Source organism: Narcine bancroftii, chromosome 1, assembly GCF_036971445.1.
Source record: "Narcine bancroftii isolate sNarBan1 chromosome 1, sNarBan1.hap1, whole genome shotgun sequence".
Lineage (NCBI taxonomy): Eukaryota > Metazoa > Chordata > Chondrichthyes > Torpediniformes > Narcinidae > Narcine > Narcine bancroftii.
Genome location: NC_091469.1, coordinates 221,339,215 through 221,357,260, shown reverse-complemented (window position 1 = coordinate 221,357,260; position 18,046 = coordinate 221,339,215).

The following is an 18,046-nucleotide window of genomic DNA, read 5'->3' as shown; positions in this document are numbered from 1 at the left end:
TTCAAGGTCTTTTTTGTACAATTTTCATCCTTAGCTTCACAAGTCATAAGTGGATTTAAAAATGTACCATAATAGGTATCAATGAATCCCATGTTTATAGCACAGAAAGAGGCAAATTCCTACAAGCGCCCTCCACACTTACTATTCATGATAGTAAAACAAATATAATTCTTTGACCTTGCGGTCCACGTTGCTCTTCGTCTACTTCAATTTTTTCTACTTTCTTTCAGACCTACAGATTTGCCATGATTCTTCACCTAAAGCTTGCTCTGATAAAAAGATTTTGGACTCATTCATTAACTGTATCTCTTTTCACAGGTGGTGCTTGAGCTTCTATGTCCAGCATTTTTTTTTTAAAATTATGCCTAATTCAATGATTTTTAAATTTTAAAGGAACTATTAAAATAATGGATCAAGAAATTTCATTGGATCTCGTGTGTGGGTTTGAGCATTCTTTATTAATACTGGGAGATATAAGATAACACTGTTGATTTTCAGATCAGCAAACTTCTAAAGGTTTACGCTCTTCGTGCAAATGGATGCTAGGCTCTTTTAGTTCATTGTCATCTGTCAAATTCTCCACAACCAGTTCAATTTAAAAGTATTTGCATTAAATAACTGATAACTTTATGACTACCAGCAGAGTGCTTTCTAATAAACACATACTTTGAAGCAGACTGGAAATTTTACAAGTTTAAAAACTAGATTGCAAAATCCCACAGAGTTAAAATGAACAACATATCATTTTTAAATAAATCAGGAATAAGATCTTGTGACCACATAACATTGTCCAGGATATTAGAGACTGCTAAAAGTGGGTATCTTCTGGCCATTTTGTTTCATGGTTTATTTTTGTTTTCATTCATTATAAGCTCTTAATATTGGATCCAATATTGATTGATTTGGGAGCCACATTCTTGTTGCAACTATATTTATAATTGGAGGAGCATAACTGGAGTAAACTGTGTGTAAACTTGAAATTAAATGCTTCTAGACAAATGCTTATATGCTCAGTAATTTACCTGCCAAGTGACTGCACAAATGCACATATTTATGTGTGCTTTAACAACGGTGATTGAGCATTCATATAATTTATAATAAGCTATAATTATAGCACGCTTGCCTATATTTTAAAAAAAGACAAAAATATTTTCAGTTTGACATTATCAGCAATTTATAGTGATGTATATAGCCAATAAAGACCCCAACAATGAAGACGCTGTTTACATCCGGTTCCGCACGGATGGCAGTCTCTTCAATCTGAGGCACTTGCAAGCTCACAACAAGACACAAGAGCAACTTGTCCGTGAACTACTCTTTGCAGACGATGCCGCTTTAGTTGCCCATTCAGAGCCAGCTCTTCAGCGCTTGACGTCCTGCTTTGCGGAAACTGCCAAAATGTTTGGCCTGGAAGTCAGCCTGAAGAAAACTGAGGTCCTCCATCAGCCAGCTCCCCACCATGATTACCAGCCCCCCCACATCTCCATCGGGCACACAAAACTCAAAACGGTCAACCAGTTTACCTATCTCGGCTGCACCATTTCATCAGATGCAAGGATCGACAACGAGATAGACAACAGACTCGCCAAGGCAAATAGCGCCTTTGGAAGACTACACAAAAGAGTCTGGAAAAACAACCAACTGAAAAACCTCACAAAGATAAGTGTATACAGAGCCGTTGTCATACCCACACTCCTGTTCGGCTCCGAATCATGGGTCCTCTACCGGCATCACCTACGGCTCCTAGAACGCTTCCACCAGCATTGTCTCCGCTCCATCCTCAACATTCATTGGAGCGCTTTCATCCCTAACGTCGAAGTACTCGAGATGGCAGAGGTCGACAGCATCGAGTCCACGCTGCTGAAGATCCAGCTGCGCTGGGTGGGTCACGTCTCCAGAATGGAGGACCATCGCCTTCCCAAGATCGTGTTCTATGGCGAGCTCTCCACTGGCCACCGAGACAGAGGTGTACCAAGGAAGAGGTACAAGGACTGCTTAAAGAAATCTCTTGGTGGCTGTAAAATTGACCACCACCAGTGGGCTGATATCGCCTCCAACCGTGCATCTTGGAGCCTCACAGTTCAGCAGGCAGCAACCTCCTTTGAAGAAGACCGCAGAGCCCATCTCACTGACAAAAGACAAAGGAGGAAAAACCCAACACCCAACCCCAACCCACCAATTTTCCCTTGCAACCGCTGCAACCGTGCCTGCCTGTCCCACATCGGACTTGTCGGTCACCAACGAGCCTGCAGCAGACGTGGACATACCCCTCCATAAATCTTCGTCCGCGAAGCCAAGCCAAAGAAGAAAAAATAAATGAATTAGAAAAAAAACATTCTCTTGATGAGGAAGCTTTCAGGCGAAATGGATTTGTGTGACAGATTGTGTGCATGAGGCAAGAGAAAAAGTTTTGATTTTAGTTTTCCAGAATTCCTTCCTCCATTCACAATTTTAGTCTCACCATTTCTTGCAATTAGTACATTGGAATGAAGTGCAAATTCAACATCTTTCTTATAGATCCATTGTTATTTTTGTGTATTTTCTTTCCTTTTTAAAAATTTTTTATTGAAATTTGCAATAATACAAAAATCAAACAATACCATTATATATATATTGAGATATAAATGACAAAAAAAGATAAAAAAATGTTTTTAATAGTCTTCAATATTTTTTTGATCTTTGTTATCTAAAAGTGTGCAAACTCCAAGACCTTGGAGTGAACATCCCACTGTGTTATTGTATCCTGGATTTCCTCACCTCCAGACCACAATCAGTGAGGATTGCTAAGAACTTCTCATCAACAATCTCCATCAGTTCCGGTACACCACAGGGCTGTGTTCTTAGCCTCCAGATCTATTTGGTTTACACCTACGACTGTGTGGCTCGGTACGACGATAACACCATCTACAAATTTGCTGATGACACCATGGTTGTAGGTTGTATAAAGAAGGAGGGAGATTGAAAACTTGGTTGAATGGTGCACTGACAGCAACTTTGCACTCAATGTCACCAAAACTAAGGAGCTGATCATTGACTTCAGGAAGGTAAATCCAGAGGTATACAATTCAGGGCTCATTGGGGGTTCAGAGGTGGAGAGGGTGAGCAAATTTAAGTTCTTGGAAGTCACTATCTCAGAGAATTATTCCTGGACCCAATACACTAATAGCATCATGAAGAAAACACGCCAACACCTCTACTTCCTCAGGAGTTATCGGAGGTTTGGTATGATACCAGAAACCCTGCCAAATGTGTGGTAGAAAGTGTGCTGACCAGTTGTATCATGGCCTGGTACTCAGGCCCCTGAGTGTAAAGCTCTGCAAAATGTAGTGGACACAGCCCAGGACATCACAGGGAACGCTGCTGTCAGATAACCACAGCAATCATCAAGGGTCCAAGCCACCCAGCACATGCTCCGTTCTCGCTGCTGCCATCAGGAAAGAGGTATAGGTGCCACAAAAAATGTACCACCAGGTTCAGGAAAAGCTGCTGCCCCTCCACCATTGGACTCCTCAATAATAAATTTAATCAGGTACTCATTTAAAGATTCTTACTTGTACACTTTATTGATTTGTACTATTCTCTCTGTATTGCACTGTCAGCATCGAGTCCACGCTGCTGAAGATCCAGCTGCGCTGGGTGGGTCACGTCTCCAGAATGGAGGACCATCACCTTCCCAAGATCGTGTTCTATGGCGAGCTCTCCACTGGCCACCGTGACAGAGGTGCACCAAAGAAGAGGTACAAGGACTGCCTAAAGAAATCTCTTGGTGCCTGCCCCATTGACCCCCGCCAGTGGGCTGATATCGCCTCAAACCGTGCATCTTGGCGCCTCACAGTTTGGCGGGCAGCAACCTCCTTTGAAGAAGTCCGCAGAGCCCGCCTCACTGACAAAAGGCAAAGGAGGAAAAACCCAACGCCCAACCAATTTTCCCCTGCAACCGCTGCAACCGTGTCTGCCTGTCCCGCATCGGACTTGTCAGCCACAAACGAGCCTGCAGCTGACGTGGACATTTACCCCCTCCATAAATCTTCGTCCGCGAAGCCAAGCCAAAGAGAAAGAAGAAGCACAGTCAGTTTGTTTACATTCATTATCTGTTTACATTTGTTTATATATATACCCTGTGGACAGTTTTTTTGGGCAATACCAATAAGTGGAAATTCTCCCTCATCTTCAGAAAAAAGACAATAAATCTGAAATGTGAAAATCTAAATAAAATCTCTTAACAAGTTAATGTCACCTGTTAAAGTCTCCTGTTTTCAATTATAAAACACTGCTTTAAGATTCAGCTAATATTTTCTTCTTCTTTTAATATCAGCTTCACTTTGATTGGATTGTTGATTTAATTTTCCACTCATCTCTCCTGACCCCCTCTGCTATCTTGCAGAACAATTTACTTTCAAGGACGACTTTGCTAGTTGTTCAATCCTTTGCAAATTGTTCAAACTTTTCAATGATCTGAAATTCTATATCATTTATCTTCAGCCTTAACTTTTTATGCACTCCAGAAATCTCACATGCACCATTCTTAATTAACTGCTGACCACATTATACCTAAATTATTATCTGCACGTTAACTAATCTCCACAAGCAATGGTATGTAAATCAGCAGAAGAGGCCTCTGGGATATATATGGTGAAAGTAAAACAAACAATGGGGGATATATACATGTTTCAGTATAAACTCATCAGAAATCAAAAAAATTATCACATCCTCCAATGACTTGATAACCCATGGTTCTCTTAACAGGATTCAGGCTCTTTGAACATTTGCCAAAACATAAACCTCCTATTGTGGGTATTTATCACCATGGTAGATACATTACACTGGAGATGTTGTGGCGATTTAGAAGGAGGGTAGGATCACGTGCCATGTGTATCTCCAATTTTCTTAGAGAAAGAGCAATGGTTAAAATTGAATGGGCGTTATCTAATTCCATACAGTAGTAGTCATTGGAGATACAATGAGCTTGACAATAGATAAGTATGCAGTGTAATGATTGAAGATAGAAGAACACTATTATTTGGAGAGGGTAGAGTGTAATTGCATTGACGCAGAAACTGATTGGTGCTTCTGCCATATTTCATTTATGGAAAGAGTCCAATTTGTTATCATAGCATACATTGCAATATGATTATATCTGCATTTTTATGGACCTTTGCCAATTCGGCAAGTTGTTGTTTAGCTGTTCATCTTAGTCAGATGCTTTTTGTTTATACATATATTATGTTTTATTCAAGATGGTACATTAAGAAACATTAATGTTGAGAGATTTCTAGCTCATAAAATGTTTTGTGGAACTTGGAAACGCTCCATTATTTTGGAAACACATTGTTGAATTTGATGAGAAAGCCATCAACTGCTACATTTAAATTTTAAATTTAAATTTAATTTTAGACATTACAGGCTATTTTGGCCCACAAGTCCGTGCTGCACAATTTACACCCAATTAATCTACCAACCCCGGTATATTTTGAAGTGTGGGAGGAAACCAGAGCCCTCAGGGAAAACCCATGCAGACACGGGAGAACATATAAACTCCTTTCAGACAGCGCAGGATTCGAACCCCCGTCCTGATCACTGACGCATTGTGCTAAATGCTATGCCAACTGTGCTGCCCAATACAGCATTCAGCAATACCATTTTATACAGCATTCTTATGAATTCTAATGCAAAGTAGGTGATACTCGTTTGACAATTAAAATTTGTTGAAGGATATGACTTCGGGGACATTTGTTTCGGAAAGAAGAGGTAGTGTTACAAGGAGGTTCTGAGAAGGAACTGAGCAACCGATGGGAGGTGACATGGCTGCCATTAGTGGGAATAGATACAAAAAGCAAAGTAGGAGGAGTTTCACTCTGGAAAAGATGATGCCACCTGAGGAAGTTCCAGAGATAGGAAGATAAAATATAAATACTAGGACAAGTACTTTAAAGTTTAAAAAGAGATGGAAACCAGTGATGAGAAAGATCAAATTTGTAGATTATTTATTCTCAAACTTTAGTAGCGAATAAACTGAGGCCGAGCCGAGAGGTTGAATTAATTTATACTACTAATGAACAGAATATGAGCCTGGCACATTAGTATGACCTCAGAAGTGGGAAGGTTGTGAACTTTCAGGTTTGATCTGGTTGGAGGGAGAATGGGAGATAGAACCTTTCAGGAGATCCATATTTGTGCAGGGAATTGGAAAGTAATGTTTTGTAATGATCACTAGTGATAGGCACATCGATGGGGGAGGAAAATTGAAGTGTTATCATATGGAAGATGACAGCATCCCAGTAAATCTCATCAATGATGGGGGAGTTGGGGGTGGGGAAGGAAGAGATCCTAGTGATCATCTCTGCCGCTTTTATAGTCCTATGGATTGACATCCGATACAACACTTTGCAGCCAGCTCTCGATAGAGCTCCTGTAGAAAGTTGACAGGATCCTGGCTGATAACCTTGACTGCTTCAGTCCTCTCAGAAATTGCAGTCACTGTTTCTCCTTACTGACAAATGAAGAGATGTTATGTGTCCAGGATTAATCATTTTTTAAGTGGACTCCAAGGAACTCTCTCCATTACTGATCAATTAATGTGCGGTGGGCATTTCTGGACCTCCTGAAGTCTACAACCATCTGCTTTGCCTTGTCCATGTTGAAACTCAGGTTGTTATTCTCTCACTATTTTATGAGATTTTCCTCCTCTTCTCTGTAGTGTGACTCATCGTTGTTGCTGAGGAGACCAACTACCTCTCTGTTATCTGCAAACTTGAGGACTCTTTTGGAGCTGGATCTGGTGTTGCAGTCATGGGTCAGTAGCATGAACTGTAATCAGCTGAGCACATATCCCTAAGGTGCACCAGTTCTCAAAATGATGGTGCTCAACTTTCTGATGCCAACCTGGACAGACTGTGGTCTTTCCATTAGGAAGTCCAAAATTCACGTTTAGAGTGGAGTGTTGATTCCCAGCAAGGACAGTCTCTGGGATGTGGTTGTATTATATGCTGAACTGAAGTTAATGAACTACAGCCAGGCGTTATGAGGCATTATTCTCCAGGTCGGTCAGAATAGAGTGGAGCAACAAGGCTATAACATCATTAGTGGAACAGTCCTGTCTGAAAGGGAATTGAAGTGGGTCCAATGTCTCTGGGAGTTTCTCTTTGGTGCGTTCCATCGCCAGATGCTTGAAGCATTTCATAATGGTGGAGGTCAGTTCCACGGCGCAGTAGTTGTTGAGGCCTGTTTCTGTTGTACTTTTTAGTACCAGGATGGTGGTGGCTGCTTTGATACCTGTGGGGATGATGGACTGCTGCCATAACTTGTCGTAAGGACCTCTGTCAGTTACCCGGCTAAGTACATTGTCTGGTCTCATTGCCTTTTGTGGGTCTGTGCTGGATTGGATCCACCTCGTCTCAGCCATCTCTGTGGCTAAACAAGGGGCCTGTTCTTTAATGGGAGATGGAGTGCCAGCCTTTTAGCCTTGTTGATCCGTATGTGGATGATCATCAGTCGGTCAGGAAGGGAGGCATTGTTGACGCTGATTCACAAGATTGTCTTGGGATCTGTTATTGTTTTGATCCATTGACAATTTGTCTCCTGTACTGATGGCTGCATCTTGAGGTCTGAGAAATACATGGATGTGGGCATCCTACTGTGGTTTCTGGTTGTGTAGCATTTGATCTCCGTGATAGCCTCAAAGTAATTGCTGATGTAACCAGACACTGAGCTCATGTAGCCATTGTAGGTGGCCACCTCCCTGAGCCACAGCTACAGTCATGGTCTTAACAGTCTTATAGTGCAGCTGTTCATTGCCTCCCTTCCCCCCAGCCTTGTCCTGATGATATATACCTAAAAGAGGTTAAGTATGGTGAGAAAGTAGAATCTATTTCAATAACCACAGATATGGATCAAAGTACCTTTTAAACCGATAATTTAGTGTGGAGTATATAATTGTTCCCGCATCCTAGTGAACTGTCAAACTGCAGTAGGGTTAATATAAGTTTCTTATGTGCACTAGGTGAGTGACCAGTTGCTGCTTCTACCGATGGATAATGGCTGAAGTCTCAATAATATTTTATGGTTAGTCATCATTTAAACTTGAACTCCATTTGCCAGTGGTAACAGACAGAACAGCATTTGAAGTGAGTAAATTTTGTGAAGTTAGTAGGTCTGAGTTGATAGCTTAAAGATGAGGTATTGGAAAGACTTTGGGGGCAAGGAATGGTAATGAAATGTAAGATATAAACCAATTAGCAATGAGTTTAATTCAAGGAATTTCATGAAGTCAAAAATCAAAGGAAGAACAATAAAAACATGTATTTATGTAGAACCCTTTCTGATTTCAAAGACCACACTTTGGTGTGTGGGCCTATGGAACTATTTATGAATTGTGGTCATCAACACAATTCAATAGGATGCAGATCAGCCAATTTGTTTCAGCCAGCAATGAAAAACAGTGGTAGGATTGCTAACTGAATGATGCGTTTAATAATACAAGTGGAGGGATAAACAAATGGCCTCAAGGGTGGAGAACATTCTTCTTTGAATTGTTCTTCACAAATATGTTCCAGCCATCTGAGAGGGGAAACACATTTAATGACTGATCTGAATGGCAGCACCCATAACAATATGAAATTCCCTCAGGATTTCACTGCAGCATTAGCCTAGATTATGGGCTCAAGTCTCTGAAGAGGGACTTGAACCTTTGCCCTTTTCACTTAGAAGCAAAACAGTTTCTACTGAGACAAAGCTGAAAGAAAGATAAAAATACCACTTCCAGGCTTACATCACATTCCTTACCATCGGTTATGCAATGCTGAAAATGACTAGCCATCATTTGAAGGTGTGTTAAATAAATTCTATTTAGAAGCACAGTACAGGACCTTTGGCTCACAATGTTGTGCTGCCCTTTAGACCCTGACTCCCACATAACCCTCTACTTTAAATTCCTCAATGTGCTTGGTCTAGTCGTCTCTTGAATTTCACCAATGTACCTGCCTCCATCACTGACCCAGGTAGTACACTTCACACTCAAACCACTCTCTCGGTTAAAAAAAACCTTCCTCTAATACCTCCCTTGAACTTCCCACCCATTACCTTAAAGCCATGCCCTCTTGTATTGTGGTGCCCTGGGAAGGAGGCGCTGGCTGCCCTCTCTATATATTCATCTTAATATCTTGTCTACCTCTATCATGTCTCCTCTCATCCTCCTTCTCTCCAAAGAGTAAAGACCTAGCTCCCTTAATCCCTGCTCATAATGCAAACTCTCTAAGCAGTTTTGTAAAGCTGGATCATTACCTCGCGGCTGTTGAACTCAATCCTTCGATTTATGAAAGCTAATTATTTTGGACCTTACCGCTCTACTGCTATTTCATTGCAAGATGTTTAATTTTTTTTTAACATTTTGATTTTCTTTATGTTTGTAATTATTATTTGAGGTATAATAATTGGGGGCCTGGATGTAGGAGCCAGAATGTACATCTGGTATTGTAAGGGTTAATATATGTCTGTACTTGCTATCAGTGTGCATGAATGCGTGGGATGTGGTTATCGAATTAGCTTCAGTTTAGTTATTCATCTTTGAAGAGGGGTGAGTGCCAGTTGTTAATTTTCTGTAGACCGTCTTCAATTGTTTATCTATGGAATATTGCTATAGTTTGAAGATTATTTACCAACGTCTTCAATTGTTAGAAATATGTCTTCAGAAAACACAACTGAATCTTAGAATGATTGAAACATGTTTCAGACTGGACTCGCATTTAGCTCTCTAAGTGACAAGAAAATAGGAAAGTAGTCGCTACACATCCCATAAACTTCCTTAACTACCCTGTCTACCTGTGAGACAACTTTCAGGGAACTGTAGACATTTCTCTGAAATTAATACACAGCCCCCTCATTTGATTTATGTTAATTAGAATCATAGAACACAAAGTATGGAAATGACCTACTGACATTCTCATCTGTGCCCAACTATTATTCTGCCTTGTCCCACTGACCTGGACATGGAACTTACCTCTCCATATCATTCCCATAGATGTACCTGTCCAATTTTTTTCTTAAATGTCAAAATTGACCCTCTATTCACTACTTTAACTTGCTGTTTGTTCCACAACCTCACCGCTCTCTGCATGTTCCCTTTAAACTTTTCCCCTTTCACATCTAACCCATAGATTTTATCTCACCTACTCTCAGTGGAAAAAAAGCATGTTTGCATTTAGTCTATCTGTACCCATCATAATTTTGTATACCTCTATCAAATCTCCCCTAATTCTTCTACACTCCAGGGAATAAATTCCTAACCTGTCCATCCTTTCCCTGTAACTTAGTTCCTCAAATTCCAGAAACATTCTTGTTAATCTCCTATGCACTCTTTCAATCTTATCAATATCTTTCTTGTCATTAGCTGACCAAAACTGCACATATAACTCCAAATTTGGCCTCACAAATATTTTGGAGAATGTCACCATAACATCACAACTCTTAGGCTTAATGCTTTGATTTACGAAGGTCAATGCACCTAATGTTCTTTTTAAGAGCCTGTCTCTTTTTCAACTTTTGGGAAATTATGTCTCTGCATTGTCAGATCCATCAGTTCTTTCACACTCCTCAGTGCCCTACCATTTACTGTATATGTCTTATCTTGGTTTATCCTTCCAAAGTGCAATGCCTCACATTTGTCTGCATTAAATTCACTCTGCCATTTTGCAGCCCAGTTTTCCAGCTGGACCAGATCCCTCTGCAAACTTTGAGAGCCTTCCTTACACTCCACTACATCTCCAATTTTTTTGGCATCTGCAAATTTGTTGATCCAATTTACGACATTATTATCAGATCTCTGATATAAATGACAAACAACAATGGTCCCAGCACTGATCCCTGAGGCACACCACAGGGCTCCAATCTGGGGGAAAATCATCCACTACCTCTCGCTGGCTTCTCGTGTAATGACTAATTTATTTTACTACTTCACCATGATCACCAAGCAATTGCATCTTCTTGACTAACCTCACATGTGGAACCTTATCAAAAGTCTTTCTAAAGTCCATGTAGAGAACATCCACGGCTTTTCCATCATCAACTTTCTTAGTAACCTCCTTGAAAAACTCTATAAGATTAGCTAAAAAAGACTACCATGCACAAAGCCATGTTGGCTATCCCTAATCAGTCCCCACCTATCCCAGTGGCTCTCAACCACTTTTTACACTCACATACCACATCCTTACTAACCACAGAACACTTATGTCATAGCATACCATAGGACTTCTTAAGGTGGTATGTGAGTTGGAAAAAAAAAGTTGAGAACCATGGTCTTAGAACAACTTCCAATAACTTTCCCACTACTGATACCCAGCTCACTGGCCTATAATTACCCAGATTATTTTTATTCCCTTTTTAAATCATGGAAAAATGAGCTCCTTTCCAATTCTCAGGCACATCATCCATGGTTAAGGATGTGTTAAATATATCTTTTAGGGCTCCTGCAGTTTCTACACTCGGCTCCTTCGATGTCCGAGGGAATACTATGTCCGGCCCTGGGGATTTATCCGCCCTTATTTTCCTTAAGATAGCAAGCACATCCTCTTCTTTAATCTGTATCAGTTCCATGACTCACTGCTTGTTTGTCTCACTTTCATAGACTTGGTGCCAGTTTCCTGAGTAAATACAGATGTGATAAACCTATTTAAGATCTCCTCCCCATCTCCTTACACTTCATATACAGCCAACCACTCTGATCTTCAAGAGGACCATATTTATCCCTCACTATCCTTTTCTATCAATACACCTGTAGACTCTTAAGATTTCCCCTCACCTTGTCCACCAAAGGAACCTCGTGACTCCTGTTTGTTTCAGATTCACCTCAAATGAAATATCCAAAATCATTCATGGTGATTTTCTGGGATCAAGTCAACAACATTTTTGAGTTATTCTCATGTTGTTGTCTCCCTATTGATTCTGAAATAGCAAACAGGAGGAACATGTAATTCATTAAGGGGGCATTGTTTAGCACAGTGGCCAGCACAACTCTACTACAGTGCCAGTGTCCTGGGTTTGAAGCTACCACTGCCTCTAAGGAATATGTATGTTCTCCCTGTGACTGTGTGGGTTTCTTCTGGGTCCTCCAATTTCCACCAACGTTCCAAAGACATAGAGGTTTTGAAGGTTAATAAGTCATGTGGGTGTACTATTGGGAAGGAGGTATACGAGGCTGAAAACAAACACCCAGCAGCACAAAGACAGCTTCTTTCTCTCTGCCATCAGATTGCTGACTGGACAATGAATCGCAGACACTACCTCAATTTCTCTTATTTTTGCACTATTTTATTTATTTTTACATCTAATTTTATAGCAATATGGGCACTGTATTGCTGGCAAAAACAACAAACTTTGTGACGTGTTCATCATAATAAATTCTGATTCTGATTCTGAATTTGGGCAACACAGGCTTGTGGGCCAGAAGGGCCTGTATCTTTAAATTTACAAAGTAAAGACTCTTCTTTCCTTCTGAGTATTTTCTTGATCATTATTAGTACATGTTTGTATTTACGTTGGCAGAGTTAATGGAGAGAAGGAATATGGTGGTACATTGGAACAAACTATAATGTCGTTTGAGGAATGAAAATGAATTTGGGAAGCATATTCTTTACAAAGATCCTGTCATTTTCACAGTACTGGATGAAACTTTCAGCTCCATCTCAATATTGCCACAGATGAGTTCCCGTTTGGAATATTCCACCAAGTGCCTTGGCTTATTTCATCTAAATAATAATTGATATTGAAGAAGCACATGATATATAAATTGATCCTCACCTTTTCATCAGCAGGCCCCAATCAATCTGAAAGGGCAACATCACCTCCTCCTCCATGTTGACCCTTAGGGCTGCATGTTTAATCTCTGCTCTATTCCCTGTACATTCATGACTGTAAAGACAAACTTGGCTCCAACTCAATCTATAAATTCACTGATGACACCACTGTTTGCCAAGTTACTGGGAATGATGAGATAGAAAACAGAATGAAGAACAATAACCTGGTGTGGTTGGTGCCAGAATAACAACCTTGCTCTCTATGACACTAAGACCGAGGAGTTTATGTTTGTTTTTTGTTTGGAAGGAGAGGCCGAGGGATCACACACCTGATCGCATGGATGGGATGGAGGTCGAGTGGGTTAGAACCTGCATGTCCTTGAGAGTCCATATTTCAGAAGACCTTTCCGGGAATCAGCACATTGAGGCAACCGTGAAGAAGGCACATTAACACCTGTAATTTATAATCCACCTGAGGAGATTTGGAGTGGCATCAAATGCTCTATCAAACTTCTGTGGGCACTGTGGAAATTATACACTGACCATATATGTCTGGTATTGCAACACACCCAGGTTTAGGAATTTGAATGCCCAGGAACATAGAAGGCTGTAAAAAGAACAAATATCGATAGGTCCATCACAAGCTCTGATCTCCCAACCATTAGAGATATCTATGTGAGGCGCTGCCTTAAGGCGGCAACCAACATCATAAAGACCCCCATCACCCTGGTCACCTCTTCTCCCTGCTCCCTTTGGGCGGAAGGTACAGAAGCCTGAAGACCAGCACCTCCGGGTTCAAGAACAGTTTCTTTCCAAGTTACGAGGTTTTGGAACCTCCTCTTAAAACACGAGTCAGGGACAGCTCTGATACCACAAAAGAATTGCATTATTGCTAAGTCACTTTTTCTTTTGCATGAAGATAATCTATTTTTTTGTGTATTTATTTCCTTTTTAATTCATTTAAGTATTCACTGTTTGCAATTGTTTTTATTTACAAAGTAACTGTTCAACTGCAGCAAGTAAGAATTTTGGTGTATATGTACATTGCACAATGTTTATGTCAATAAACTCATCACTATCATAAACTCATGTTTATAAAAATATATTGTGGAACTATTGCACTCCATAAATGAATTACTTTTAATCATTATTAATTTCTAATCTGTGAACAATGAGTAAGGGGTGAGGTGATCCTGATGTTAAACTGTCTAAAAGTTTAAAAAAAACCTCCCAAATGAAGCCATTACTCTGGAGTCAGCAATGAAGGAAGGAGCATGCAACGTAACATTGATTCTTGGAACTGAAATCAACAGTGAATGTGTTTTATATTCCCTTTCCTCATCAAGTTGGTAGCAGCGGATAAAGAAAAAACTGAATTATATATTGAAATGTATGGGGGGGGGGGGTGTAGGTTAATTGAATGTAATTGGGTGGCACAGATTCATGGGGTGAAATGGTCTGTTACTGTACTGTATGTCTAATTTTTTTAAAAATTAGGTATTTACAGGCATACACTGTTTTATGAACACTCGCTTTACAAATATTTGCTTTTATGAAGAAACCTGTGTTTGCTTTTACAAAAGGATTTGAATGGGATTTTGATTTTATGAAAATAGCCTTCAATAGTAGCCATTTCAGCTTACAAAACGTTTCATAGAAACGCTCTAGTTTCTCAAAGCGAGGTATACCTATTTGAGTACGTATGTGTGTGTGTATATATATATATATATATATATATATATACACCACACACGCACACATATACACACACACACGCGCACACACACACACACACACACGCACGCACGCACACACACATATATATACAGTGTAAAAGGACTGTACAATTTCAATATAAAAATTAGCCATCATGCCCAAGATTTATAATAGACAAAGATGAGGAAAAGATTGATAATCCTGCATCAGTGTATATAAATGGAACTTTTCCAAGAGACCATAAGGTTCTCATTAAAAATCATCTCACATTCTCCCATGAATTGTGCACAATGTCAACCCATTTATGTTGAAATAGTTAAATATATCTTATATAAAAACACTCCTTTAAATAGGACCTACCAAGAATTAACCTATTAAATAAAAATCAATATACACATACAGTGCCATGAGAAAACTCTGCAAAACAGCAAACAACTCCTAATAAAGCTGATAAAATACATAAAATCTATTTAAATTTGAATTTCTTTATCTTGATTTAAAGCAGAGCAGCTGCGAGACATCAATATGAATAAGTTGTCATGTCCTTAAATGTGGATGGAAATCTCAAATTCAATTTGCTGGAGGCATTTCTTCCTTGCTCTGTCTTTCACTGGTAGAATGGATCGCATAGGTGTGGAAGATAATCTGCATTTAAGGAATTTCTTTTCATTTGTAGGGATGCCATATGTACCTTTTTTTTAACCTACTGCAGATCCCAAGTGTTGTTGAATATGTAAACCACCTTTAACCTTTTTCTCAAGAGCATTCTTTAACCTGGCTGAATTCCCTGAAGAAATTTAAGTGCTGAGGATAAAAAGATGGAAGGAAATGAGCCAGTTTTTGGAGTCAGGGGATTTTTCTCCTTGCTCCATTTTCAGAAAATGCAGTGTGTTATTAAACCACAGGCATTTGGACAAGGCAATGTGTAGACTTTCTTATAAAAGAAGATTCAGAATCTAGAATAGTGTGTGTGTGTGTGTGTGTGTGTGTGTGTGTGTGTGTGTGTGTGTGTGTGTGTGTGTGTGTGTGTGTGTGTGTGTGTGTGTGTGTGTGTGTGTGTGTGTGTGTGTGTGTGTGTGTGTGTGTGTATTTCTTGACAATATGATGATTGAGTAAATTAACAATATTTTAGGATATCAGTGGCATAAATGCATATCTTATATTCCTCTCGTAAAGATGTTGGACACAAATAATATTTTAAAATTAAAAATTGGGGCTCCACAAGAGTGTCTGAAATGGGAGTAGGAGTCAGCCAACTGACTCATCAAGCCTCTTTGGCCATTCGAAATGATCAAGGCTGATCTGCCACAAGCCTTGAATTCTCCTCTGTGCTTGGTTCCCTGAACCTTGAACTCCCCAATTTTCAAAAATATGTCCACCTCCTCTTTAAACACCTGCCCATGATCCAGTCTCCACATCCCTCCAGGATAGAAATTTTCAGTCACTAACATCTGAGAGAAGAAATCCTCAAGCATCTCAGTTTTAAATGATGGGTTTTTTTAATCTTTTTTGGACATAGAGCACGGTAACAGGCCATTTCAGCCCACAAGCCTGTGCCGCCCAATTACATCCAATTGACCTACAACCCCAGTACATTTCAAATGGTGGGAGGAATCCGGAGTCCTCAGGGAAAACCTGTGAAGATAAGGGGAGAACATACAAGCTCCTTAGACAGCGCGGGATTCGAACCGCTGGTGCTGTAACTACTATGCCAACCATGGCGCTATCTTGTAACTATATTGTCTTTTTCAAGATGCTCCCACTAGAGGAAACATTTCAATATCTACCCTGTCTTGTCCACAGAGGATTTGATACATTAAGCTCTCATTCCTCAAAAGTCCAAATTCCTTTGCTGCTCACCAAATAATTTACATGGTGAATGCTTCTTGGACTGCCTCAAAATAATTCTGCAGCTGAGCTGAACCTGAGTGAAGGTAGATGTTTATTCCAGAGATATTATTTGAATTCTTGAGGCTGGATATCTGTTAGGTCCTTGGACAGGTGGCTGCAGGAAGCAGGGCACCAAGTGAAAAAGAGGCAAGGATTAACAAGGTTATTGAATGGATTAAAAATGCAAGGTGACTACCTTTAAAATAGTGATTAAATTATCCACTTTCAATGTAAGGCTTCCATCTTGTAGAATTCTTGATTTTCCTATTTCTATACATGTGCTGTTTTTATTCAGCTGGTTAAAAAAATATTTTATTTCATCTTACCAAAACCAAGTGCAATCTCATAGCTAGTTATAGAGACATTTTAATTTTACATGAACAAAAGTCAGAATGGCTTGATTAATACTTGAAAATTGCAAACTTAACCCCAAATTCAAATTTTAATTTCAGCTACAGTCTTATTGCTACAGTGCTTCAGTGTTATATCGCATGAAATCCATATTTCAAACTCAGAATTAATGATTTTAGCATTGACGGGATACAAATTAAATTATTTATCTCATTGAGACCAGCATCAGCTCAGTGTACATAATGCTGATTGAAGCTGTAGCTGCATTTTTAAAAGGAAGGCACTCATTGGCTCCTGTCATCAGTGAAGTCATTCCTCAGAATTTGGAAGGAATTAGAAAGATTTGTTAAACCACAGAGGAACGATGAAAAATAGATTTTCAGATGTAACTTGGTGGGACTCTTCCTGCAGGAGCTCAGATGCCCTTCAAGTCAATATTCGAGAAGCTATGGGAAGCTCAAAGGTTATTTATGCATTGCCACTTGAAGATTGATAGCCAGAACATTAAAACCATAGTTGAAAGTACATCCATAAACTGTATTATAATGGAATCTCTTCAATAGACTCAGGAGCAGGTTGGTATGAGGATGACTGAGCCAAAATTGGGGATCTGGAAAGTAGACTTTTCTTTCCACATTTATCCATCTGTATGAATATGAGCAGAAGCACAAAAAGGATGCGCAAACTGACCAAGGCACCAAGGTACAGAAAGTTGGGGAAACAATAGGGAATATAGAAGTTGTGTAGAGGATAGCTTAGGGAGAGGATAGATGCATTTCTCTGCAGCCACGTTTGAGCCCTGAAAGGTGTATCACTTGTCAATTGCCAGGGTTAAGGAAATTCCCTTAATGCTGGAGAGGAATGTGTCAGAGAAGCAAAGGTTCAGAAAAGTATCAACAATGTGGGTAGAACTAAGAGAAAGATGCTGCTAAGGGATCATGAGCAATTGGGAAATAAAGGTAAAAAGGTAAAGGTAATGTCTCCATTATTGTCACATAATAGTACATATAGAATGTAACATACATGAAATTCGGTAACTTTGACCAGCGCCCCTCACAGAACTGAGGCCCCAGCGATGAATGAACTCACAAACCCTGGTTTACAAGACCACTGAACAATCAGAGCCTCATCCATTCTTCCAGAAATTAGAATGGAAGAATACTATGTTACCTAATCTAAGATCACTGCTTGAACGACATGCATATTGGATGAAGGCTAAAGAGCCAGAGTTGAATGCAAGTTTGGGAGAAAGGTTGAGTCAAAGTTTGGTTTGGGAGAACTTGAATATTGGACCCTGGCATCAC